Source organism: Canis lupus, chromosome 21 (assembly GCF_048164855.1).
Source record: "Canis lupus baileyi chromosome 21, mCanLup2.hap1, whole genome shotgun sequence".
Classification (NCBI taxonomy): Eukaryota; Metazoa; Chordata; class Mammalia; order Carnivora; family Canidae; genus Canis; species Canis lupus.
This window is the reverse complement of record NC_132858.1, coordinates 33,885,832-33,909,401: the sequence shown is the minus strand read 5'-3', so window position 1 is coordinate 33,909,401 and position 23,570 is coordinate 33,885,832. Positions and strand designations below refer to the sequence as shown.

At 35.7% G+C, this 23,570-nt stretch overlaps 1 protein-coding gene and 1 pseudogene across 6 annotated transcripts in view; one reads left to right on the top strand and one right to left on the bottom strand.

Moving 5' to 3' along the window:
- The window catches only part of PCLO (piccolo presynaptic cytomatrix protein), a 389,843-nt gene that overhangs the window by 224,474 nt on the left and 141,799 nt on the right, over nucleotides 1–23,570 (bottom strand). The gene's annotated exons all lie outside the window — the stretch shown is intronic.
- LOC140613007 (peptidyl-prolyl cis-trans isomerase FKBP3 pseudogene) lies at nucleotides 8,171–8,925 on the top strand (annotated as a pseudogene).

Below are 23,570 nucleotides of genomic sequence, written 5' to 3'. Positions count from 1 at the left end.
CAAGCTTGCAGAGATGAGTAGGGCGGCTAGAGAAGAAATGGAAGGAGGGAATTGACATTGTCCAGAAAAGACTGTCCTAACTTACAAGGAATTTAAAGATTTAAAAATAGAGGAGGGACAGGTTCTGGGAGCCAGTGAATATACTTGTCTCATTTACTCCTCATGACAATCAGAGGAGAGAATTTCTACAAACAGGTTCACTGTACAGAGGAGCACACTGAAGAACAGAAGCTGAGTCACATCATGATCATTATCTAAAGCTAGCAGTAAGTGGCAGATCTCAGATGAGGCCACAGCTCATAGATTTAGATTTCAAAGAAGAGAAATGGTACTTAAGTCAGAATTAGAGGTGGGATTTCCTAGACATGACATGCAAAAGAAGATAACAGGGACCAGATTCTTGGAAAATAGCTCCACCAAAACAAGAAGGGAAACCAGAAAAGCAAACAGGATCATTCAAGAAAGTGGGAGGAAAACCAGCAGTTTTTAGTAAATTCAAGTGAAAAAGATGAGAATTTCAAGGAAATGAAAGGCAATACTGCCAAATACCGCACTGAGGTTAAATAACGCATTTCTAAAAGATTGGCAGACAAGTCTCTTTTTACAATTGAACCAATTGTACTCTATTTATAGATTTCCTTCTTAATCATTTGCTTTGTCTGACTCATCTTTGCAAAAACTTGTTTAGATTTTTCTCAAGGGTCCTGCATAACTGACTATAGACAATTATTTTACCTGTGATTAAATACATAATTATACATAAAAACATGGAGTTATGTTTATTACATTGCTTCATCTTTATGTGATGAATATAAATAAGTACTTAAAAACATAAATGAAGTGAAACCTTAGAATGAAATTCAAGTTCCATGTTAGAATATTGCTTTGAAAGACATCAGATTTTGAAGTAGATATTTCTTTGTGGGTATAATTTTTTCCATATAGAGAGAGCATTAAATGGTTAGACAATGTGAACTAGTTACTGCAGAATGAGGCTCAATATTTCTTCCCTTTCTTCTTTCGTATTTTTTAAAATGGAAAAATTGGTCAGGATGTAAATCAACAATGAGACCGTTCTACATGCTTGGATACTGATGCAGCCATTGAAAGTACTGTAAAATTTGCATTTCTGAAGAAGCTACCAAGACATCACACTCAAACCCTTCATTCAATTAATTTTTCATTCCCAATATTCTCACGAGTATTGTATTGGGTGCCCTCTATTAAAAAAGCGATGAGACACATCATTGCTTATTACCGTGAGCCCAAAGTCTGGAAGAAAGAAAGAAAACATAGTCTGAGTATCCTTATACTAAAAGGCAGCAGAAAGTGCTCTAGAAACACAGTGAAGAGGCAACTTGTAGAGAGGGTCCAATAAGGGCTTCCTGAGGAAGGGACAACTGGGCTGGACGGTGAAGTAGTCTAGCCAGATGCTCAAGCGAGGGGTAAGTTTAACAGTGAATTTAATATAACCAGAAAGGAAATGTGTACAAAAAGGGAGTAATGACTGCAACATAGCAGACGCTCAATAATTGGGACTCTGCTGTCTCACACTTCCATAAATTATCTTATACCCATCCTGTATGTGTCCCAGAATATTCCCTTTACTTTGTGAACCAGGCTAAAGAAATATTTCAAACATAAGGTATTAAAGCTTCCTTGAGTTTTTTAAGGGAAAGCAAAAATATAAATTGGATATTTAGTTTAACTGGGACATATTACACTTTCTGTATATTCGGGGCAGCTGAATCTGACTTGGGACACAGCTACCTATCAGAAGAACCCTGGGGGGAGGTGGGCGGGTCCTGGCAGGGTGGCTGCACAGGGGCCACCTCCTGAGGCCTCAATCTGTCCAATGCTGTGCAGCATAATGCCACTGGCCATTCTGGAAGATATATTACAGGCTTTTTGTATTTTTTTAAGGTTTTATTTATGTATTCATGAGAGACACAGAGAAAAGCAGAGACACAGGCAGAGGGAGAGGCAGGCTTCCTGTGGGGAGCCCCATACAGGACTCGATCCCGGGACCCCAGGATCACAACCTGAGCCAAAGGCAGACGCTCAACCACTGAGCCACCCAGATGCCTGAGACTTTTTGTATTTTGAATGTTATAAAGGTAATTTCTGTGTCTGGCATTATATTTTTGGAAAGCTATCGGTTATTTGTTTTCTGAGGGACAGAAGATACATGAAGATAGAGGATTACAGAAAATAAAGTTCATTCATTGCAGACACTAAAAAGAATATATAAATATAAATACACATTGTGATGATATTGTATAGTTATATAAATATTGTATATGTATATAATTATTAAAGTGGACTGGCTATTTAGTATTGAGACACATGTTTATAAAAGGTATACTACCCAATATAGAGCTTCTCATAAATTAGGACACACATTTTGCTCATGTTTTAATATCACTGATATTCTGATACAATCCATGCATTTAAAATAGAATTTTTCAATACTTACTGGCTGCATGTTACAAGGATCCACAATTACTCTTTATGCCTTTCCAATGCCATATATAGTCACACATAGCAGATGCTAAATAAGAATTATTAATGAAATAATAAAATTCAAGGTGAAATTTTATTTAGGAGGCTTTTTTTTCTTTTCTTTTTAAGATTTTATCTATTTATTCATGACCCACACAGCTCTCTGTCTGCAGAGACACAGGCAGAGGGAGAAGCAGGCTCCATGCAGGGAGCCCGAAGTGGGACTCGATCCCAGGACTCCAGGATCACACCCTGAGTCCAAGGCAGACGCTCAACCACTGAGCCACTCAGCATCCTTAGGAGGCTTTTAAAAATCTAATCCATTTGTATTTTAATTTTCTTCTTGTAAAATTAGGATAATCATAATCACAGCTACTCTACCTTATTTCTTGATTCACTGTGGAAAAAAATGAAGTAAAAGTTACTTGATAATTTGTACAGCAGTCTATACACTTAAGGTGTTTTTGTATTACTTTTACTGTTATTTTTAAAACATGACTCTAAATGACATTATTCATAATTATTCTTTGTTCACATCAGGCTCAGGGAATCTCCTGACTTTTTAAAGAAAATATTATTTGTTTATCATGTTTTAGATACTCATTTTATACAATCAACTTTGAAGGCAATGTTAAAACTACTCTGATTTGTTGGTTTATTCCCACTCTCTCCCTCTCTCTAATGTAATTAGCATTTGACCTAATTTTTAAAACTACCTTTCTATAACAATCAACAATAGCATAGGATTTTTTAAAAAAAAGATATCTCTATGTATTCCTTCTCACTGTACTGAATTAAATATATTTCATAATAGCAATATTCCAGCTCATGATTAGCTTATTCAAATTATTACTACACATTTTACTTGATTCTCTTGATTTCCTAGAAATTAGGAATTTGGGAAAAGGAATATGTTACATATGTTAACATTTTGCTAAATAGTACATAATAAGACCTTATAATAAATACTACAGGTCTAAGGAAAAATTATATTTTAGTGCACTTTGCCAAAATTTTTAAGTAAATATATTTACATATGTATATATTTTATAATCATCTAAAACAACTAAAGTTAATGAAATGGAGCATCATATTGTAGGTGTGAATAAGGTCTTGGGCAAAAAGCAAAATGGAGGAAGCAGTATTCTAAAGATATAATCAATCTTTATTTCAGAGGAATCGTTTTCCAAATGCTTTTGGGTGATGTGTTCTTTTAGGTTTGCATTTAAAGTCAAGGTAATCTCACAGGACTCATTGGAAAAACAACTGAAGGATGTTATGATCCTAAATAGACTACTTTCAAATGTGAATATATTTTGGCAGTTAATATAAAATAAAATCAGAAAAACTGACACCTTGAGAGTAAGCCGATTTCAATTCCATCTGGTATTCTCAGGATTTAGATATATGAAAAAAACTGTTGTTTTGTTTTAATGATCTCTCAATATCTATAATTGTGATATATTAATTATGGCTATAACAAATATAAAAAAATTAGTTTTGTGAAGAAATTGATCAAAATGGTAACATTACATCAGGCCACATCAAAGGTTGGTTTTCTAGTGTGAAAATTTCCTTTTTCTTTCTGAGGAATACTTAATTTTATGTTGCCCTTTTCAAATATTAAGATTCTAAGGAATTCTATTTATTTTACTCATTTAATCACTATCTCTTATTAACAAGTCTTATCTTGAATTATTACAAAATAAACTTTAATTCTCTGATAGTAGTGTCAATTTCAAATATGGGGTGTGTGTTACAGAAGTCATGAGATTAGGTGTGCAATAAACAAGAAACGAAAATAAAATCATCATTGTGGCCAAGAGCTTACGTACGGAGCTCTTGAGCGTTAACTCCAGAAACACTGTCATTATTGCAGTGACCTTGAAAACAAAAGCACATCATTCAGCGCGTGACTAGGCCCCATCTTCCTACCTTCATATTACCTTAAACCTGCTTGCTTTATTGTTGTTCCTGGTTTGGTTTGGTTTTGGTTCTCTCAGCCTGTTAACCAAGGTTCCTGCTCACTTAGCCACACTTAGCCTATTTTATTCTCCTATCTAGATATAACAATTCAGGCCCTTCATCCCTGGGAAAAGCCTGGGGTGAGATCTATGCATGCTTCTTAATACTTTTAAGACCAATCAGGGATCCTAATTATTGGAACAGGTGTTATTTTAAATAATAACATTTATTATATTTTAATTCAAAGAATATCCTGGAGTAGACAAGGTGTGTCAAATGGAAATATTCTGAGAATGTTGTATAAAATCAAATATGAAGCTGAAAATACTTTCTACTGATATAGTTGAGGGAATATTACAATAATTTATTATTCACACCCAATCGTTCTTTTTTTTTTTTTTTAATTTTACTAGTGAGTTAGCAGGGTTATTTTTTTTTCATTTTTAATTTTTATTTATTTATGATAGTCACACAGAGAGAGAGAGAGAGGCAGGCAGAGACATAGGCAGAGGGAGAAGCAGGCTCCATGCACCGGGAGCCCGACATGGGATTCGATCCCAGGTCTCCAGGATCACGCCCTGGGCCAAAGGCAGGCGCTAAACCGCTGCGCCACCCAGGGATCCCCCCAATCGTTCTTAAACCTGGAGTTTTAATGGACTAAAACTCTTTGGTCAAACTAATGTTAGCGTGAGCCTAGAATGGATCCTCAGAGAGCCACAAATGACCCAATATATAACCGCATCTCCTCAGATGTCCTCAATAAAAGCTGACAAGAGAGAGAGTGTCAAAGTTCAGTTCATGAAAAGCAATTACAATGGCATGGTGGTAGGGCGGGCAAGATAATGGTGTTCAGGTAGATGGCTTTCTGGTGCTGTTTCAGTCCTCGGGTACATTTAAGAGAATCAAGAAGAATGAATAGAATGGACATTCTGCAAGCAAACTTCCATGACCTTTATTTTGGCCAACCTTTTTAGAAAAGCTTTATCTGATCTCAGGCTAATTCAAGATTAGCAACAGCTGAAGTGCAGTCACACTGCACAGCCCATCTTAGTTGGGGAGCTATGTATTTTAATCCTTTTTAGCCAAACTGGGAGTCCAACTGATATTTCGGTATCATCTTATGAATGATGATAGCAGAACAAGGGGATATATTGAACAGGACGGGCTGTGTCTTTTTGTGCTTGCTTTCTGTAGTGTCTATCACAAACTCATAAAATATTTTCAGTTAATATTTGATTAAAGTTGTCAGTGCATGTGGCAATAAACCAACATGAATCCAAAGCTGCACATATTACTAAGAGCTGAAAATATTATCTACAGAATAGGAAAAAAATTAAAATGTCCTTCATTGTAAGAATGATAACAGAAGAAAATTGATATTTTCTAGCCACTAAATATATCTTGTGATATGTCCAGTATGGTCATTTAAAAATGTCTGCATTCAACAATGTGCTTAAAAACTAGGGACAATAATACCGTTGTCTATCCTCATGTATACTTTTTACATCTTTATATATCTGAATAAAGACCATTAAAGTTAGAAAAGAGTGTTCATTTTTTGATACCTTTAAGAAAGAAACAGTATCAAATAAATGCTTAGTCAGTGCCTTATTTCTCATGTACATTTTTATATCATGGTTACTAACACATTTTAATTCAGAGTATGTTGTTTTGATAAGATTAATCAATATCATATTTGAGATTATGATTATATTTAAGAAAGATGAATGAGAAAAAATATAAGAACTTCACAATAATTTTGAGAGAATCACTAGAATAAAAAATATATATATAGGTTGTCTTTGTTTTTAAACCTGTCATCAAATTTCATCATAACTTACCAAGATTATTATATGCATCCTCAGCAGATGGCCTCATTCATATGTGATTTGTAACAGCTTTCTTCTCAAACAGATTTTTAAATATGCACCAAAATAAATTAGGAACATGCTCTCATATAATGAACAAGATGAGGGATTTTTCTAAGTCCAAATATGCTCATTCTAAAATAACAAGCCGATTTTTTTTCCCTTAAAGATCACACTATATTTGAGTGAGGAAAGCTTCAATGACACAGAAGAGAACGATTCTCTTAATTTTTCATATTTCAATTATTCATTTAAGATAAAACCCTATTTTAATGTACCCACTTTTCAGTCCTTACTATTATATTAAAAGGCAGATTTATGTGGCTCAGTTGGTTAAGCATCTGACTGTCAGTTCAGCTCAGGTCATGATCTCAGGGCTGTGAGATCGAGCCCTGTGTCAGGCTCTGTGCTCAGGGTGTAGAGTCTCCTGGAGACTCTTTCCCCCTCCCTCACCCTCCATTTTGCTCCTCCCCCTACTCTCTCTCTTTCTCTCTCTCACACATGCTCTAAAATAAAATTTAAAATAAAAAAAAAAAAGCAAGCAGACCTAATGCCAGTCTGCTTTAAATCTGTCATCAAATTTCATCTATAACCTACCAAGATTATAATATGCCTCCTCAGCAGAAGTTTCTTAAACAAAAGCAAACACAAGATGCTGAGTTAAATATAATGGGATGGTGGTAGGGCAGGCAAGATAACAGTCTCCAGGTAAATGGATTTCTGATGCTTTACTTCAGTTCTAGAGTACCCTTAAGAGAATCAAGAAGAATGAACAGAATGACATTCTTCAGTCAAACCTCCAGGACAATTATTCTGAGCAAGCTTTAGAAAAATGTGACCTGAGGCTAATTCAGGATTATACTGTGACAAGCACCTGGAATGCAGTTATTCTGTGCAGGCCAAGTAAATTGGGGAGCCAAGTATTTTAATATCATTTAGCCCAACTGGATTTGGGCTGATACATTACGATTATCTTATAAATCCATACAAGTGAATTAAAGCTAAATATTTCAGAAACAAAACTGGAAGTTTAAAGTTCAGTTTTCTTCTGTGTAACATAGGGATGAGTTAGTCAAGGGCCATGTGTTACTTTTCAAATGTAAAAACTTGAATAATCTCTATGAACACACAATTTAAAGAGATTAATATGGGATATTTTCCATCAAATTCCTGACATACCATGTTTTATCACCAAGGAATTATATTATTTATATACCTATATCTAGAAAGGAGTATTCCATTTTATTTAAATGCATTTTACAACTCATTGTAGGAAGTGACCACATTAAATATATGTATTTTTGTGGCCCAGTTTAAACTATCAATCATCTTCTCCAGATGAAAATCCAAGGATACTAACATTTTAACTGGGTTATACAAGGAGAATTGTAGCAAACTGGCTAATGCACTGAGATAGATAAGACAAAGTAAAATCTTCATTTTTCTACATACTATTTATTTGACTTTTGAAAAATTAATCAATTTGTCATCTTCATTTCTGAGGTAGAGATAACAGCAACAACATGAATGGAGATTCTCTTTCTATATATATGTGTGTGTGTGTATATATATGTGTATATATATATATATAAAACGCCATTTATACATTTTTTTCTTTGTTATTCAGAAATTTATATAACATTTGGGTTATCAAGGTCTCTTATTTTACTACTCCTTGCTTCTCAGAAGTTTGAAGGTGGTTCTCAATTTATTAACAATTCTGACAGAAGACTAAATAAAAAGCATAAATGTTTGATATTTTAAAGGCAGAAAATAAGAATCATTGAAAACATAGAAAATGAAAGATGAGAGTAAAGCAGAGGCAGCAGGGTAAGATGGCGGCAGCCTTTCCACAGCAGGCCTGGAACGTGGAGCAGCTGCACAGCGAGCAACTACCCAAAAAGGACATTATCAAATTTCTACAGGGCCACGGTTCAGATTCGTTTCTTGCAGAACATAAGTTATTAGGAAACATTAAAAATGTGGCCAGACAGCTAACAAGCACCGTTTGGTTACAGCCTACATCCATCTTTTTGAAAGTAAGTGTTTCAAAGTTACTGAAAGTATAAGCAAAGTGTCTGAGCAGGTGAAAAATGTGAAGCTTAATGAAGTTAAACCCAAAGAAACCAAGTATGAAGAGACTCTGGATGAGGGTCCACCATAATATACAAAATCTGTCCTTAAAAAAGGAGATAAAACCAACTTCCCCAGAAAGGGAGATGTTGTTCACTGCTGGTATACAGGAAAACTAGAGGATGGGACTGTTTTTGATACTAATATTCAAGCCAGTTCAAAGAAGAAGAAAAATGCCAAAACTTAAATGCCTTTAAGTTTTAAGGTTGGAATAGGCAAAGTTATCAGAGGATGGGATGAAGCACTCTTAACTATAAGTAAAGGAGAAAAGGCTCGACTAGAGATTGAACCAGAATGGGCTTATGGAAAGAAAGGACACCCTGACGCCAAAATTCCACCAAATGCAAAACTCATTTTTGAAGTGGAATTAGGGGATATTGATTGAAATAGCAATGCTTCAGATATAAAGACATTAGCAATGATAAAACATGGCCTAGAAGAAACTTATGTAACTAGAGCTGGTTACTATTGTAAGGGAAAAGTCAACTGGGAAATTCAAGAACTCAGATATTGCTTACCCAATCCCCAACTTTTAATATATGTGTAATCCATCATAATTCCCTAAAGTTTGAGATATTTTTACTACAGCTGTGTAAAATATTAGTTAAGGTGAAATGACTTTCCTTTTACCTCACGTTGTAAACTAAAAGGCTCAATAAAAACGTATTCAGTGTCTTGAAAAAAAAAAGAAAGAAAATGAAAGACGAAAAAACAATCTGACATAAATCTGTGACCTATTATATTTTATTCTAATCTGCTTTCCTATTTTTTAATTCTATTTTTTATTCCAATTTTCTATTTTAATAGAGCTGACATCATACAATACTCATTTACTCCATCAATCATCTGTGCAGTGGGAGCTACATATTCATTTGGTATATATGCAATTTTTCCTACGACTTCCATTTAACTTTATAATATGACCACACTTGGTGCAATTTATTAATATATTTGCTTCTGTTCTTGAAAACAGCAATATAATATTCCATTGTCTGAACATAACAAAAATTATTTAGCCATTTTTAAATTTTTACATACTTAAAATGTTGCCAGTTTTCACTAAGGAAGCTTTTAAATCGTGTCTGGAGGGTCATCACAAATCCATTTGTAACACGGAGTTGGACGAGTCAGGGTTTTCTCGTTTCAGCACTGGCTTCTCAAGCGCCTGACTTTCTAAATTACATATAGATCCTTCTAAATGAAAAAATAAAAACTAGCATTACTGCTAGCTCCTATCTGGCGAAGTACCTGTTTTTTTTTTTTTTTCCCCCTTTTTAGAGCAAAAAGCAATTCAATGAGGTATAGAAACTAAAAAATAAAGCACTTGACTTTCCTAATCAATTATCTCTAGTGAAAAAAGGTTCGACCATTTTCTTAACTCTTTAAAAGCAGAAAAGTAATACATTAAAATCAAATCCATTTTAAAACCCCTTAAAGAACTTAAAATTATTATAATCCAGTGATTTGCTTCTGTGCTTCTAGGTCCTTAAAGTACATATTTCAAGGATAATATAACATTCTCAATAAAAAAGAAAAAGCCAATAACTTTTAACTGTGGTACTTAGTTTTACATAGGATTTTGAATAAATAGAATTTAAATACTTGTCTTTAATCTGATCTTAAATCCCCTAATTCTGCAAATCATTTAAGATAGAACATTTATAAGGTTACCAGATACATCTTCTCTGTAGATAGAATGATTATTATTTTTGGAATATCCTTTTCTTGTGGAGTTTCGGCTTCCCCTTTCATTTTCATCAGATGGTTTATACTGTATTGAGAGTTATGGGGAAGAATGATGAGAGGGTTAAAAGAATTCGCTACTTGGTAGTCTCTTTATCTGTGTTTTCCTAAATCTGAACCCATTAAAGAGACTATCTGCAGCATGATATAGGGAGAACTCTCAGGCAGCAGAAATTAAAACAAGAGCAAAAAAATCTTTCTTGGTGACTATAAAAAGATTTCTTAGGCTCAGATGATCAAAGAAATTGAAAGAAGTTTATGGAGAATAGTGAAAGGAGATGGGGCAGGGGGGCCCTAAGTTATACTTTCTATGAAAACTTAAATAGGGAGGCACGAAGAAATCCTTTCCCAGAGAAATTGTGGGAGTTGAGGGCAAGACCCAGAGTCACTGGAGTCACTGTACAGGTGTGCAGGACCACTAGGTATCTGGTGGAGTTTTATATGCCCCAGAATTACACCAACGGGGCAGCAACATTTCTGTGACTTTTTTATGGCTTCCTAAAACTAAGAGAACCATGGAAATAGGAAAAGAGATGGCTCACTAAAATGAGTAGACTAAGATCAGAGACAAGATGAATTTTTCAATATTTGCCTATGACTTGCTTACCATAGTGGTAATAATTATCACATCCCTGCCATGACTCTTTATAAATCCACTGGATCTTGTACAAAGATCAAACTATCATAGGGGCATTCCAAATTGACTCAGATTAAGTTGTTGTCAACTTAATAAATGAGGTCCAAAATAGAACTTGATTTTAGTTACAAATAAATAATTGAGTGGAACTTGTAACTTGCACATCTGAGATTGTCTATTGTCATTCACAACTACTGCAAATAGAAAAGACTTTGCCCTCTATCATGTACTTAAGAAAGACTTTATTTTGCATAATGATGTATGATCTGTTTGCATGATTGGTATTTTATTGATTAAACATGTTATCTCCCCAGATGATATCTAAATGTGATTATGCTCTCGGAGAAACATGCATTAAACATTGATACAATTAATTATATCACATCAACAGGGAAAAATTATTAGGAAAGCACACCATGGTACAATAGACAAAATCACCACCAAATTCACACATGTCCATAACAATAAAGCAAATGATCAAATGAAGCATGATGAGCTATTTGTAAGTTTTTCAAAATCGATAATCACTTATTTCTTGCTTACTAATTTTAGAATCAGCTAGTACTGGCTAATAGGTCAGAAATAGTATTTACCCCAATTCTGCAAAAAAGTAGTCAATTATTTATGTTTCATTTAATCAATAAACATTTGTGAATAATAATAATACTATTCATAAAAAATAATTGTCAACAACAATGTTCTAAGAACTCTTACTACGCAGTGGGGATAAATGTGAGTTACATGTTCCCTTTTCACTCAGATAATTGTGTATCTGTATCTTTCAATCATCTACACGTATTGCTACCATACGATTGGAATATTATACCTTTATATGTTAATATATGTACATTTATAGAATAAATTCTATATCTTCAGACTTCTGATGTAGTTTTAAAATGTGTCATATGAGATCCCTGGATGGCTCCGCGGTTTAGCGCCTGCCTTTGGCCCAGGGCGTGATCCTGGAGTCCCAGGATGGAGTCCCACGTGGAGCTCCCTACATGGAGCCTGCTTCTCCCTCTGCCTGTGTCTCTGCCTCTGTGTGTGTGTGTGTGTGTGTGTGTGTGTGTGTGTGTGTGTGTGTGTCTCATGAATAAATAAATAAAATCTTTAAAAAAAAAAGATTTGGTAATTAAAAATAAATAAATAAAATGTGTCATAAAACACTGAAGTTAACAGCAATAATTTAAAATTTAAGATCACAAATTATAGTGGTTTATGTATATCGTATTAACTCAAACTTTTTTATAACGTACATTATTATAGCCTTAATATCCCTTTTTATTCTTTTCCTCAACATTTCTGATAAACATAAAAAGTGTACATTTGTTATTTTAGAAATTTATCATCTATGACAATTCATTTTCTTTCAAGAACCTGAATTGATGGTATAATGGCCAAAGTCATTTCCGTTTTGAAAAATTACTGTTTAGATGTTTGGAAGCCACCATTCCTTCTTGCTGGCTGTCAGCAACCATGCAAATTAGTCTTTGCTCATGGCTACCACACTTGTTGTTATAATATTGTTAGATATCATTTTTATTGGGGCACCTGGGTGGCTCAGTGGTTGAGTGTCTGCGTTTGGCTCAGGGCGTGATCCCCAGGTCCCAGGACAGAGTCCTGCTTCAGGCTCCCCATGGGAAGGCTGCTTCTCCCTCTGCCTGTGTCCCTGCCTCTGCCTCTCTCTGTGTGTCTCTCATGAATAAATCAATTAAATCTTTAAAAAAAAAAAATATATATATATATATATAATTTTTATTAGGTATTTTTAAAGTGACTTTTCAAAGATACATACAGTAGGATAAGAGATACATGCAAATCCTAAACATTGCGGCATCATATGGTGATTTTAAAATCTTTCTTTGTAGTGTGTTATAGCCTTATTCAGAGAAAACACTATTCACTGTCAAAACAAAATATCAATCACCTGCACTGCACCATTATTAGACTGCCCTGTAACAAGTCCTGGTGTCTCTTCCCGGCGGCAGCAATGCATAAAGCAAATGTGAAAATGTTCTCCCTACCAGCACTTGCTTAAGTTAGATTCACAGAGCAATCCTTTCCGGCCTCTGCCCTATATATGCTTATTGAGATGTTAAACTGTTTGCTGGCATTATTCGGTACAGTTCTGCAAACTGCATTTGACATGAAAGACTACTGCTGGTAAGAGAGGTAGAACTATCCAATTCAGGAACGCAGGCATCTCCCGCCCACATCAGAAAACACTTCATCTCAATAAAATCACCGCATGGTCCCTTCATAAGCATAATGACAATTACTACAGAAAAGAGCTTCTCCTATTGGCCTGAGTGCTTAACACTGCTAAGCTGATTAATCACCTAGGTTGGCCCCATACCATCAGAACAATGTGTCTTAATATCTGTGACCTTCGTTCCATAGACAGTGACAAAGAAAGACATAGGCTCTTCCTCCTTGTTTCTCTCCAAGATCATACAGCCTTGCCCTGGAGGGGGAGGAAGATAAATGGCCATTGTCCGGGTGCCTGCTGCTCTCCACAATTAATATCAAATAAAACAGTAGTTAGCTGAGATGAGAAAGCAGGCAAAAGTCTTCAAAAAGTCTACTAAAATGCTTTAAAATAAAAGAACATGTCCACAAAGTATTTTAAGTCACCACACCAGGCATCATACCTGAACGTGTTATTAGACTTTCATAAAAATGCCTTACATTTTGTGAATTCAGAAATGATATGGATAGCTATATGACTGTCACTCTTACAGCAGAGTCACAAAGAAACTGCTTTAGAAAGGACTTGGAAATTCCAAAATCTCCTGAAGTAGGACAGGGATTATCTAGTAATCAATGTATCTATACCAAATACATTGTGGGGAGTGTGTGTGTGGGGGGGGGGGGTGGGGGGGTGGGTACTTAAACGATTAAATATACCTAACCTTAATGATGTATCTGGTAATCAAGAAATGTGCTTAGTACTGGCTTAGTACAGTTTAAACTCGCTGAAGTTGGTATTTGATATTACCATGCAGGTGAAATTCTAACTGCGTAATATTTAAAGTATGCAATTTCCCCCTCCACTAGATTGTAACTTTAGATAATCAAACATATTCCATGTAACTGAATCTCAATAGAGAATTGTTGACATTAATTAAATTTATTAACCTATCTTACTCAAAAACACAATTTGTATGACGATACAGCAAATGCAATGTATTTCTATAGAGTTTTAAAAAAAGTGACACACCTTCAACTGTCTGAGATAAATATATTCCTAATTACAGAATATCTTATTGCTCGGAGTCTCCTACACAGTTACCAAGCTGAGGCTATTAGCAGAATTGCTTTGTTTCACAAGCAGGAGCAGATCAAGAAGGAGGAGTGGCTATGCAGTTGTTTATAAAGTTCTGAATCTGAATTCCAGTTTTGACACATATTAGTAGTTCTATCTGGAGTAATTATTTTACCACTCTAATCATCTTTTTTCATAGAAAAAAATGGTAAGAAATAATTCACTTAGCAGTAAAATGAGATTTAAAAAACTAATTAAATATAATAGGCTATGTCTTGTAATGAGAAAAAACACATTAAAAAAGAAAAAAATTTGGATTAAGACTTAGCAAAGTTAGTTGGTTGATGCAATAATATCTCACTAACTTGGGAAATAGAGGTTGAAGTGAGGTTAAATTACAAAAAAAAAAAAAAGATTAATTGCTGACATTTTTAAATGAGTGGAAATTCTGTTTTACAGCAGGACATAATTTGAACAATAATCTTAGAATCCAAGCAAAACATAAGAAATATACAAAGTCTCAAAGTACAGCAAACTGTCCTTTAAGTATCATTGGTCATTCAATAACTATGTACCAACTAACACGTCCCAGGTAGTAAGGCAGTGACCAAAGGCTTCTACCTTGGGGAGGCTTGCAGCGCGGCGGAGGAGAGGGCCGCTAAGGGGTACCCACAGCTTCAATAAGTAAATTGTGAATACTGTTAGTGAGAGGTCTGTCTCTGTTTTGAAAGGGATATGCAACTTAGAGTAAGAAGACTTCCCCAAGGAAGTGACAGACGAGTTAACAACTAGGTAATGATCAGAGGAAGGTGGTTACATGAGGAACTCGGAATTTGCGGGTGGAGATGACCATGCGTGAGGGGCTGAGGAGCCAGCACAGGGCCTTACACAGCGTATGAAAGGTCCTAAACAGAGTATCAAAGGTCCTAAACAGGCCATCAAAGAGGGCTGAACCAGGAGATGAACTGATCCATTACCTGCTTCGAAAATATCCCTCTGTGTGGGACATGGATTAGAGAGAAATAAAAACGTGTGTGAGATGGATGCAATAGTCCAGATGAGAAAGGGAGCGTGAGGTTCTGGGATCAGAAGACGTAGGAGAGTGACCTCTTCTAAGAAAAGTAGAAACTACAACTGATGTAACCCAGAATTTGAGGACTGGACAGCGAGGAAGGAAGTGTAAAGATTACTTCCCATTACTGGCTCAAATTTCTGAATGGATTGCTGTGTCATCTACTAAGCAAAAACCGGAGAAGATATTTGGATATCCTATATTTTTAAAGGCGTTCTTTAAGATATTAAGTGATGATGCTGAGGTAACTAGATATACCGGTCGGAAGCTCAGGAAAGAGAGGATACAGAGATCTACAGTGACTATATGTATTTTAAGCTTATGGAAATTCATGGACTCCAAGGGAAAGAAAGTGTGGAGGGTGAATAGGCAAGGGGAGCTATGGCCAAGCCCTGAAACTGTGTAACATCCGGAAGGTAGGTTGAAGACAACTGTCTAACACAGGAGACTCAGCAAGAGTTAGCAAAAGCACAGATGGGACAGAGGAAGGATGCGTGGTACCACAGAAACCCACAAAATACAGTGAGTGAAGATGGAACAGGCCTTTGCCCTGGATGCGATGACAGTGCAAATAAGTTGGGTGTCCAGATACAGACTGGGATTCATTAGAGATATTAGCACAAACTAATAGTCTGGGTAAATTCATATAAGAAAGTTCTGGGTGGAAGTGTGTCATGGAGTAGCTGGGATATGAGGAAATGCAACCATAACATATAAATAACTCTTCAGAGAAATGTGGCTGTGGAAGAGTAGGTGGTAACAAATCAATTGCATGACATGAATATAATGTTAAGAGGGAACCAATATAGCAGTCTTTTCAAGGCCATGAAATGTGGCAGCAGGTGGCCTGGGTTTGAACACTGGCTCTCCTACTTCCTAGCTCTATGGTCCTACATAAGTTAATTAATCTTTCTGTGCCTCACCTCCTTCATCTTAAAATTGGTGACAATAATTACCTCATCACACTATGGGAAAAAAATAATTGACATATGTAGAGTACTTAGAACGGCCTGGTATACAATAAACACTTAAGTATTTGTTATTACTTTGTTCAACTTATAATCAAATGTCAATTGGAAAAAAAAATAGGAAAAAAAAGTGAAATATATTTATCTTTATCTCTAGGAGGAGAGATTAAGACTCATTCTAATCATCTGTTTACTTAAGAGTAAATTCTATTTTTGTGGTGAAGATATTATCACTTTTATAATAAATACTAAATATTACTTTAGAAAAAGATGCACAGTGTTATGAAAATTTTGCATACTATGTTGGGAAAAGAATAACAACAATAATGGAAACTAATATTGTTATGACCTGATTTTGTTGAAAATCATATAAATACTAAACCACACGTATATAGATATATATACTAAATCATATATGTACACCAAAAACTATTTGTCAAAATATTGATAGTAGCTAATTATGAGTGGTAGGGTTTAGAGTATTTCAATTTTATTTTCTGTGCTCTAGCACACATTCTAAATTTTCCACAATTAACACTAATACTATTTTTGGAAGTGAAAAATGCTGTTTAAAAATTTAAAGACATTTTTCTCTGGAGCCTGAAAGTCTACAAATTGGGGCTTGATAGGAACCCAAAGCTACTTAGTAGATACTGAAGTACTGAACCCATCAACCTTGGGCCACTGTGTCAGCACTAGCCTCTTCTAGTCAAATCCCTGAAGTTTAAGCAAAAATCTTGTTAGCTACATACTGCTGTGCAAATAATCTTCATAAAATGCAAATCTGGGTACAGCCAACACCTCGAGTGACTCTTCTTCCTTATGAATAAAATAGTCCGCTTGGAAGCCCTGCCAGATGCATTCACAAGTAGAGAGTTCACTGAATACACTTTCTGACTTGTGGCTTAATGTTTTTCACATGGTTTATCGGTCCAGAGGGCCTTCCTTTCCTTTCTCCCTTAGCCAACTTTGTCCTTCAAAGCACTGTTTTGTCAGCTAATGCACCCAGAGCGCACTATAGTGATGCCATTCTATAATGATTTTCTCTTTGTGTAGATCTTCTCTAGACTCTCAGCCACTTGGATGCAAGATCAAATGCACATGCATACACCCCCACACTCACACACAATTTCTCTATCTACACATGTAACTCAATACACCCTAAGTGAGCTGAGTAAACGTGAAGCAAATGGGTATGGGTGAAGGGTACACCTAAAGATACTAAATGCTCTGTGAAAATTTTGTTAAGTTTCAAGCTTTCAAAAGAAGTGTTAAAAAGAACAGTCCAAAACTTTTTTCATTTATGTCCAAGAAAGAAACTAGAACTAATTTTAAGTAAAAAGATTTAGAAAGGAAAGTCTAGACTTGAGAATCTAAGTTGGAATCATAGACCAAACACATTTGGGTCATCACTGCACTTCAGCAGATAATTGCACCTGAGCCTTCAATGAAAAGAGCTGTCTCACTAGCAATACTCAAGACTAAATCGGGGGGACTAAAAGTAGACCAGCTGATATGACCATGGTACAGGTAAATGAGATGGCAACCATCTCTTAGGAAAAGCTGTTACAGGCTATCTCCAGAGAGTACAAGGTCAAATTCGGCTGGATCCACTCCAGACTGAATATAAAGCCATTAGCTGGTGGCTTATATATAACCTGCTTATATCATTTTCTCACTAATGCAAAGATAATTACAACTATCATAGACTCTTTCTGTTCACGTTCAGAAAAAAAAAAAACCTGAAAAAATATATCCTTTTGTCATACTCTTTATAACTGACATTCTTTGAATCTTAATTCTTTTAGCAAGCATGACTGTAACTCATACTAATCAATCACTAACAATAACTACAATCATTAGGTACAAAAAATTCTTCCTCAAAAAAAAAAAAAAAATTCTTCCTCTCCACTCCCCAAAAAGTCTATAAAGTACTATAAGAGTCATGAAAATAAAAATTTTCATGGTATAAAGATAAACCATAGACAAATTTATAAAGATGACACTTCTAAATCAGTCAAATGTCTTGCCTCGTCAATCGGATGAGATTTCTTCCAATTTCTGGTAAAACTGGTCAAGAGACTAGGCAGGAAACTGCGGTCAGCAGAACCAGTTTAAACTCATTCTAGTCTGTCATTTGGATTGTAAATACATGCAGAGGCTTGGGTTTATGTATGTGTTTGTACACCTGTTATATCCCAAATGGAAGCTATGTAGGTAAATGACAATGTGATAAAAACTGAACAATTAACACAGGACAAAACACAAAAACGAAAAAATGCGTGGGGAAGGAAAGGAATGGAAAATAATAAACACAAGTTAAGCAATAAAACATTTGCCTGATCTTTCTAGAAGTCAAGACAGAGAGAACAGATTGGCTTGTTAAAGTGGCAGGGGGGAAACAATAAAAATTAGCTGACATGTATTGCATAGTTGATACAATAACGTTTAGCATAAGTATTTCACATGCACTAAGTTATTCAAAAATCTCAGATACAGTCCCTGACATACACTGGTTTGACTTATGATTTTTCGACTATGAAGGTGTGGAAGAGATACACATTCAGTAGACACTCTACTTTGAATTTTGATCTTTTTGCAGAGGAGGGATAGGGATGCCAAGCGCTGGCAGTGAGCGCCAACTCCCAGTCAGCCCAGCATGATCCTAACATGATCATGAGGTCAACAACAGAGATGCTCATCTTGTACCCATATGATCATTCTGTTTTTTCACTTTCAGTACAATGTTCAATAAATTACATAGGATATTCAACACTTTACTATAAAACGGGCTTTGTGTTAAGCAATTTTTCCAACAGTAGGCTCCTGTGTTTTAAGCACATTTAAGATAGGCTTGTCTAAGCTATGACATTCGGGTAAGTTAGGTGTACTAAATGCATTTTTAACTTACGCTATCTTTAACCTACAATGGGTTTATCAGTACGTAATCCTATAGTCGTCAAGGCAGATCTGTAATTCCTTTTTGTGTATAAGATAATTAATTTGAGTGAATTGCCCGAATGATCATATTCTCATTCAAAAATCCCTAAGTTCTTCAAAGAAACAATGAGAATCAACAAGATGTATGTGTGTGTCATATGTACGTATGTTATATGCATGTATGTGTGTATGTATGTTGGAAAGAGTGAGAGAAAGAATACAGAGAGAGGGAGAAGGAGAGAGAGGGAGGTTTATTTTAAAGAACTGGCTCACACTACTATGAGGGCTGGCAGGTTTGAAATATGCAGGCTGGAGACCCTGGAAGAGCTGATGTTGTAGTTGAGTCTCACAGTGGTGTAAAAGCAGAATTTCCTCTTCCTTGGGAAACTTCAGTATCTTTTTCTTAAGGCTTTCAAATGATTGGACATGGCTCTCCTATATTGTGCAGAGTAAGCTGCTTTACTCAGAGTCTACTGCTTTTAATGTTAATCTCATCCAAAAAATCACTTTCACAGAAATATCTAGACTGGTGCATGACCAAATATTTTGGTACTGCGGCCTGGCCAAAGCAAGATATAAAATTAATCATCACCTATGGTTAGTATGATTTCAAAGCCAGTGGAACTTGTACTGTCCCATGCTGTAAAATATCCTTTTACTAATTTTCCACAAGTACCTGTCTCAAGGGATCCACCAATATAATGATGCAGAATCAAGCAGCTGATTGCCTTGAGGAGGGGTGATATGTATATTCGGTGGAAAAGACAGGAGAGCAAAGCTGTTAAGAGCAATGACACTGGATTCAGATAAATCTTGATTTCAAATTCCAGTCTCTACTATGTTTTGTGTGAGCTTGAATGAGTTGTGTAACTTCCCTGTCAGTTTATTCATCTGTAAAATGGTGCATAACACCTGAATCACAGAAATACTATAGGACTGTGTATAATAATCATGATAAGGGTCTTAATATAGACCTAAAACAATGAATGTCAGCAGTTTTTCTTAACAATAACAATACTTATTTATTGATGGGATAACAAGGAGGCTTTACTTCTGCTCCCTACCCCCAAAAAAAACTTCTGGAACAGTTGGGCACACACTTTCCCTGACTTTCTGTTATAGTTATAAAGGAAAACAACTCATTAAGTAATGATACTGTTAATACATCAGAGAAAAATAAGGAAAAAACAAAAGGATGAAACAAACTAAATCTTGAAGAGGTGCTGACACATTGGTTCATGAATGCTATCAACCCCCCCCCCTTTTTTTTTTACCAGTCTCCAGCATAATGAAAACAAAATGTAAGATAGGTCTCATAAACTCAAAGATTTTTAATTAAAGAATGCTACTTCATTTTGAGATGATAGCCTTCCTACACTGTTTTCCCTACATTTTTGATGTTAACAATATCCATACCTTCTTAAAATAGTGATAATAGCATTTAGTACACTTTTTTTCCCTTTGTCCTTTCTATGACTTTAGGTGATAAAATAAAAATCTGACACACTTAACTTCAGACATACATACAGACATTTTCCCTTTAATTTTAATATTGTGTGAATTTTAAAAGTCTTAAAAACCACGGCCCTCAGGTATGTCATTAAAGGTTTAGGTAAGAAGGTTCTGAGATGTGTGACTGCACAAAGAGAAACAATCAGAACCCAAGATATTCCTGTCATAGAAAAGAAGTAATGCCAATTATCTGAAGGAGTAGCTATGTATGTCAGTGTGAAAAAACAATCTCTAGCAGATAGAGAAAACCTTTGTGCCTAATTCATACTCCGTGTTACATAACTGAATGCATTAGCAGGTGTGTCTGATTAGGAAAAAAAAAATTAAGTCTGTCCAGAGGATCTTCCTTCACTCTCAAATTGAAAAACAATGTTGGGACCAAATCAGACAACTACTTTGGGGAGTTTCAAGCCTCCCCAAACTTCGTGGCTCAGGAAACAACCATCTGCATTTCTCCTGATCCTATGTGCTGGCAGGGGCCCCTTGTGAGGCTTCTGCTCCAGTTGGGGAGTTGACTGGGATGTGCAGAAGGCCTCATGGACATGCCTGCTGCATGGTGCCAGCTGATGGCTGGGCCCTTCTCTCCACAGTGACTTTCATTCCAGCCTCCTCTGGCAGCCTTCGAGGAGCATTCCAATAAACACATGTTTATTAAGCCTCAGGTACTGCTGATGTGCAATTCACCAAAGTAACTGCACCTATAAAGTAAGTTACCTATCTATCTCGCATCTGTAAAATAAGACACTTACCCGGTGACTTACTTTGGTGTCGAGTGAGTACAAAAAGACTGGAATTCTGAGCAATGAGACTCATGGGGGCATGTTCCTACAACATTCTACATGGGGACCCCATGGCCAGGTCCCCTATGTTACCCCAAGTTATCAGTACAAGTATCTTTGAAAACATGATGAACATATCTATTTATTAAGCTCTTTTGTCTTGGCAAAATAAGTCAGGGAGAAAAAGACAAATACCATGTGATTTCACTCCTTTGTGAAATCTAAAAAACAAAACAAATGAAAAAACAAATATGACATTGGTATTAACTAGAAAATGCAGATGATGAGGGCTGACACCAACATCAGTCAGGAATTTTGGATGGAGAGGAGCTTCAACTTTATAAATAATTTTGTCTTTTCAATTTTAAATGGGATCAGATTTACAATGGACTGCAAAGTTTAAGAGGTATTAATGAGTCAATAGCAAGGATAGAAATCAAAAATATTAAACCTATAGAATATACTGCCTAACAAAAGTAGAATTATGCCTTTTAAATATAATAATAAAACTAACAGTAGCAATAAACACGACAGCAACTGAAAATGTAACACATAACCTGGTAAAGTTAAGAGTAACTTTAAGGCTTACTTTCCAAATTTTGTTTGAAAAAAGATTGATTTTTATGAATTTGAAATTTACAGATATACTATCTTGAAAAGTAGTATAGCAACAAGTTAAAATATTTACAGTTCTTTTCCTACAAGTGCTGTTTCATAAAATATGCTGCACAGCAAAATGATCATTAATTTTCACATTGGACCCTGGAAACATATAATTTAAGCAAATAAAGTATTATTTTTATCTAGTTGTTGAGCACCCTCATCCTTTTCGTTTCAATGAGGTACTCCTAAGGATAGTACCATATAGATGAATCTCACAGTGTGGAGAAGGAGAGATTAAATGAATCACACATTATAGATAGATGTGTCTACTAGACTTGCAAATAGTCCCATAATGTTTATAAAACCATAAGCAGCCACCGTGTCACCCCTACTTGTTTTCAAAGCAGCCTCTGTGTCTTCCTTACTTGTTTTCACTACACAAAGCCTTTTCTTCTTTTTAAGATTCTATTTATTTATTCATGAGAGACACACACAGAGAGAGGCAGAGACACAGGCATTGGGAGAAGCAGGCCCCATGCAGAGAGCCCGATGTGGGACTGGATCCCGGGATTGTGGGATCATGCCCTGAGCCAAAGGCAGATAGATGCTCAACCACTGAGCCACCCAGGTGTCCCTATACAAAGTCTTTTCAGTCTTTCCTCAGTGCTCAGCTACTCATTAATGATCACCTATTGAAAACCACCCTCTCCTCCTCAATCCTTAGCCCTCACAATACCCCTTCTGCTGGTTGGCTTTTTATTTTTTCCCTTGCCACTTACCATATTCTAATAGGTTCTATTTTCTAGCATTCTAACATGCATTTATTAATTTCTTGATTGTCTGCCCAATGCCCTAGGCTGTAAACTTCACAAGGACAGGGAATATTTTGGTATTATTTTGTTTGCAGGCGTATCCCAAGATTCTTGACCACCGTCTGTCAAATAGTAGGGCCTCAATAAATATTTGTTGAAGTAATTACGTTCATTCATTTGAATGGTACGTTCATTTGAACATAAGGAAGTTAAGAATTGGGGAAGTGAAAACAGTCAAGGCATATGAATAAGAAATTCTTAATGGGAGAAAGTAAACACTGCAAAATAAGTATCAGTGAAAAAGCACTCTGAAAATTATACAGGAGGGCAATACAGGGTGTTGGCAAGGAGTTAGGGAGACAACTGAATATACTGCTGAAAGCTGTGTAAATTGGTATCGTATTTGTAAGCTATTTTTCTCATATGTCCAAGTTACTGTCACAGTGTAATTTACTATGATGAGAAAAGAAGGAAGTTTGTTAACATCTCCATGTGCTTTTGGTATCTAACCAATACAACCAACATGGGGGAACTGTAAAACTGTAAAACTGTAAAACTCCCCTGTAAAACTCTGAGGGGAGCCAGTGTAATCCAGGTAAACTGGGGGATCAGAATGTGGAAACTAAACAACGTCTAGCACAAGCTATGAACTTCAGAGGGAGTTTACACAAGGAGTAAAGCCTGATTGGACCATCACATGGACTGAACTCTCAAAGCTATGAGATTAATCTTTCTTGGAAAAATAAGCTTATTGGATTTCTGGCAATTACT